Source organism: Lotus japonicus, chromosome 3, assembly GCF_012489685.1.
Source record: "Lotus japonicus ecotype B-129 chromosome 3, LjGifu_v1.2".
Classification (NCBI taxonomy): domain Eukaryota; kingdom Viridiplantae; phylum Streptophyta; class Magnoliopsida; order Fabales; family Fabaceae; genus Lotus; species Lotus japonicus.
The window spans coordinates 89,407,654-89,413,653 of record NC_080043.1 but is presented as its reverse complement, the minus strand read 5'-3'; positions in this window follow the sequence as shown (position 1 = coordinate 89,413,653).

Below are 6,000 nucleotides of genomic sequence, written 5' to 3'. Positions count from 1 at the left end.
AAGCAACTATAGCTGCACGGTCTGCATTACCCTGTCCAAAAAAAGCTTGACTTTATCTACTAGTTAATACCAAAAAGAATATTTTTGAAGGTTAAGCTGGATTGACAAAAAAAAAAGGTGAAGCTCGACCTAAATCAGGCATTAACCTGGTGGTGATTGTCCAAAAAAAAATTAACCTGGTGGTGCTCAGCTTGTTTTCTAATTTCCAAAAGTCCATTGACCAAAAAAAAAATTTCCAAAAGTCCACACTACACAAGACCCAAAACAAAAGTGCATGCTAGTATGCTAAGGATGAAGAGTAATTTGTATCCCTTCATAGATAATGCTTTTTTATGAAGCTTCATAGATATTTAGCTGGAGGGATATATAAGCTCCAAATCTCAGATATATGTATAAAAAATCCAAATCTCATAGATATACAAAAAAAAAATACCGAGCAACACTGGCCAGAGATACATATGCAATCTTTTATCTTTTATGCGGCCCTACCAGACCAAGTAATTATTGTCTGAGATGTGCTATTGCATGCTTTGCAGGAGATATTTTATTTTATAATTAAACTAGTAAGTTACCCGTGCTGTTGCACGGGTCGCGGTCCGGACCGCGATCAATTTAACTAAACAATTCATATTTAAAATTATTTAAATATAAAGATAAATTGCTTTTTTTGAATAAAGCAATTACAATATATGTTTTAAAAATTATGCTGGAATTTTTAAAAAATTATTACTTTTGTTAGCATAGATATTTTCCCGTTGATTAATTAATTATTTATTTAAACATTAAAAAAATAATTTAATAGTTACGAATATAATTAAAATTATAATGAAATTGTTTATAGAATCATTGACAAATAATTATATATTAAAATTTAATGTAAATTAATATTGTATAATTGAAGATATAATTAATCTCTATATAATATAAAAATTTACTATGTAAGGTTTTTTCAAATTATAGGTTTTATTAGCATAGATATTTTTCCCCATAGATTAATGAAATTGTTTATTTTTTTGAAACTGAAATTTTTTGTTTAAACATTGAAAAATAATTTATTAGTTAACCATAATAATTTAAATGATAGTGAAATTAGTTATTTAAGATTTGAAAATTTATTTTTTAATAAAAGTTAATGTAAATTAGCTCCTAATTAGAAATGAAGATATAACTAATCACTATATAATATGAAAATTCACTATGTAAGAAATATCTAAAAAATATAATTTTTCTTAGCATAGATATATACCCCGTTGATTAATGAAATTAATTATTTAAACATTGAAAATTAATTAATTTAAATAATTTATTAGTTAACCAACATAATTTAAATTATAATGAAATTATATATATATATATATACATTTTTCAACATTAATTTTATAATAAAATTTAAGTAGTTTAAATCTTTATGAATGAAGATATATCAATCTCGATATAATATAAAAATTTACCATGTAAGGATTTTGAAAATTATAATTTTTGTTAGCATAGATATTTTTCCCCTTGACTAATGAAATCGTTTATTACTTTATTTCAACATTTAAAAGTAATTTGTTTAAATAATATTTAGTTAACCAAAATATTTTAAATGATACTGAATTTTTTTTTTTCAAAAAAATGACAATGAAATCATTTTTAAAATTACGTGGCTTGTTGGCAAAAGACGTGGGGTTAGAGTTTGAGGGAAATGATATTGATGCTATTCGGGGTTTGGAAAAGTTGTATGAGGATCATTTCGAGACTTGATTTTCGTTTGTTTCTCTCGGGCTTTGTTTTTTGCTTTTGTTCGGGTTGGGATTTTTTCAGCTTAGAGAGGTTTCTTTTGTTCGTCGGGTGTCTCTTTTATTGGGGTCTCTCGCCCCCTAAGAGCTTGTTCTTAGGGGTTTTTTTGTGGATAATAATATATAATCCTATATTTAAAAAAAAATCAATTTTAAAAATTTATTGTTTCATTTAGCATATATATATCTTCCCAATTGATTGAATAAATGATTTATTTGAAAAATGAAAAACATACTATTGAAATAATTTATTAGTTTTGTTTTGAAAAAAAAAATATTAGTTATGAAACATAATTTAAATTGTAATGAAATATTTAATGATTGAAAAAAAAATTCAAAAAAATCTATTGTAAATTAACTTTATGTTAATCATGATGTATCTAATCTATATATAAAATAAGATTTCATTAAGTAAGATTGTTTTTTAAGAGAAAAAGTGTTTAGTCACTACTTCAATTCACTTTATTTTATTTTGCCCACTTTGTACAAAAGGCTTTTATTTTCCCAATTTGTACAAATTTATCAAAAAAAAATACAAATTTAAAATTACATGAGAGTTTCATACCAAATAGCGCAACTCCTAGAAAAATCACTATAAACCAGATAATACACAACTTTAACCAAGACGATAGGACTTGACTAAATAAATGGAATATTGCATTTAGAGTGATGGGCTGTATCAAAACAATATATGGAATGTAAAAATTAAAACTCAAACAACAAAATTAAGCATTTAAAGATGTTAAATGCTATACATAAGGTTGTAGCCTTTGCCTATAATAGGTCTTGTTTTACGAAAGCAAAGTGGTCAATCAACTGCTTTAATAGGTCTTGCCCAGTGATAAAAGTTAAGCTTAGTCTAACTTCTAGTGAAGACACATCTAAGGGTGTTAAAGCATAAATATTCCTGAGACCAGAGATAAAGCCACCTAGTCCAACAAAGAAAGCAAGTCAAAGAATATATCAGTAATAAATTACAACATAGATGAAAGCAATCCAGGCTGATTTTTCTCATCCTTGAAAATACTCTTACAACAAAACTACCCAACTAAAGTATATAAAAACAGTTTGAAATTTGTATAAAACTTTCAGTGGACAATTTACAAATGCTCTGAAGCCAGCAATTAGATAGTAACAGTATGCTTTGTATAAAAGTGTTGCAAATGTCATAGCTATAGTAGGTATATTTACCTAGAAACTTGTGAAAGAAATTGTTACAATTTAGACTTCCATTTGCAACTAAATAAGGTCACAAACTGTAACTATAATTGCTATTAAGAATAGGATGAAACTTGATCAATTATAGTGAAGAAATAGCAAGTAATTTAACTGGGTTAGGAAATAGAGAACCCTCTTTGAATTTGATATTCAACTCCATCATCTGCCACTTTGAAAACAACATAAGCTCCAAATCGTTTATTAACTTTGTTAAGAATTAAGATAAATCAATTAAATTCTCTCAATCTTTCAAGCATTACATTAAATAGTTGTTAAGATCGTTCTTGTCAAAGATAGTTTGAAATGTATCATAAGCACTTCAATCACAAAATGGTTAAATCTGGAAAGGATCACATCAATATACAGACATATGCACAAAATAGTGAGACTGAAGAAGCTTTGTCTGAAATAGGTCAAATCTGAAATAGAACAAAAAAAATCAAAGCTTTGTCTTCAAAATCTGATAGTACACAAAAAAGGTCAAAGCTTTGTTATCAAAGAAAGCAATAAGTCAAGACACAAAAGAAGAACGCAAAAGAAATAGCAGATCTAGCTAAAGATCTAACAGTTGTGCTGGAATATTGGATATCCATGGAAACAATTTATGAAAGAGGAATTGCAAACATACTCTTTTTTACGCTCTTTAACACACTCCTTACTATTGATATAGTTTATGAAAGTCAACATCTTTATCATGTCATTGACCACATGCCAAACATTTTGTTGAAATTTTTCAAAAATTTAATCATAATCATAAAGAGGGAAATGATTACATTTCCCCGTTTCTGAAGTCATATTTGTTAGTACTTAATAGAGGAAAAAAGAAGAATGGTGGCAGTAGAAAGCGAAAGAATGAGGAAGAACAACAACAGAGGAAGAACAAAAGAAAAATAGCAGGGAAAAAAATAAAAATCAAACCTTGATGTGTTACCTCTTATGGAGAAGACAGAGGAAGAACAACAACAGCTTGCTTTTTGTTTTCCTGTCAAATGGTAAGCCTAATTTGAGAATGAGATAGATTACAGAGGAAGTAAAAATAAAAGCGTTGAAGAAAGCTACTTCAAACAAATGAGTGTAGAAGAGGAGCAGTGAAACATGATGAGAATGAGAGTATACTAAATTGGGAAGATGAACTCCACACCACAGCTCAAGGAAAAGAAAGGCAGAGAGAGAGAAGGAGGGAAATACAGAAATAGGAGTAGCAAGATTTGAGGGATTAGGACAATTTTGAATTTTGAAAATGAAAGAAATGTGAAAAGCTAAAATGAGCGGGATTTTAAATTGTAGTAACTTTTTCAACTTTTTCTAAGTAAAGGAGAGCATGACACGTGGCCAGTAAGGTCTTCTTTTCTTAGAGTATATTGATATAATAAGTAAAAGTGTTATTTGAATATATTTTGATACATTGAAAAAATAACTTACACCATCCAAATGATTAATCCCTCAACATTTTCCTTCCCGACTCATACGTCATTTAGCTCTTACCCGTTACCACTTGACTTCAATTCTATAAAACAAAGTTAGTGTTTAATGTTTAAATTCTATAAAACATTTCTGTCAAAGAAATCTAAGAAATATTTGTATAAATTTTTTTGAAGATATCAAATAAAATGAACTACTTTCTTATTATTTTTTTTTTGTAAGAAGGAAGCAGAAAAAACACAAGCGAAACAACAAGAAGGAAAAAACGGGCTAGTTTAAAATGAATAAAAAGGCCTTTGGATCCATATCTTGAATTTGATTAACTAACTAGGCTTAATTGCAACTTTGGTCCCTGACGTTTATCAATTCCACAATTTTAGTCCCCCACCTAATTTAATTACACGAATGGTCCCTGACTTTGATGCCCGTCTGCAATGTTGGTCCTGTCGTTTATTTGTTAACGGAGGAGGCTTACGTGGTTGTCCAATTGGAGAGAGAAAGAAGGACTAAAGAGAGAGGGAAGCACGTGAGTTGCACGTGAGACCTGCAACGGTCATCTACCCTCTTCCTCCTTAAAAAACAGAGCACCGTGAGGAAGATATTTCGAAGCTTGAGATATAGCGAAAATGGAAGAGATAAAGAACGAACGAGTCCCTAGAGGCGAAGAAGAAGGTTGAATCAGTTGCTGGTCTCTTTCTCTCTCCAATTCAACTTCCACATCAGCTAAGTGATCATCCACGTAAACTTCCTCCATTAACAAACAAACGGTAGGACCAACGTTGCAGACTGCCAGCAAAGTCAGGGACCATCTGTGTAATTAAATTAGGTGGGGGACTAAAATCGTGGAATTGGTAAACATCAGGGACCAAAGTTGTAATTAAGCCAAATAACTATTGATGTGATTGTTTAATAGGTCATGCATTCATTATCAGGCAATTGTCCTCATATTTTAGGTTTCCAATTGAAAATTGAGATCCGACAATCCGTCGCTATTAGACTTGAGTCTCGCCGTTATATTTATTTGTCTTTAATTTTTTTACATAAGCATTTATTTGTCTTTAATAATATTTTATAAACTATAAATTTTATTAAATTAATTATTTATAAAATATATGAAGTATATTAAGTTGTAAATAAATAGAAAAGTTAGTAATAATGTATTAAGTCATTTTATTTTGATTTATAATATTTAATTATTTTTTTTACTTCCCATTCACCAAAAGAATTATTTGATTTATAGTAATAGATTTTCTCTTGTAAAACAAAAGTATATATTTCGTAATATTTTTATTTTTTGAACGTGTATATTTCGTAATAAGTTATTGAATAGTATAAACATTTAATACTTGCATTTAATGTCTTTAAGGTGTCTTTTCTAAGAATGGGAGATTTCTCAAACATACAATTAATCACACCTCTCCAGAATTAAAGAATTTATATAATCGTTGTGATATCTATGTGCAAAAATCAATATCAATATCAATATCAATCAATCAATATATATTAGAAAAGAACAACTTCTAGCATGACGTGTCGCTCTCACAGGCCAAGTTAGTGACGTGTCGCTCCTAGATTAATT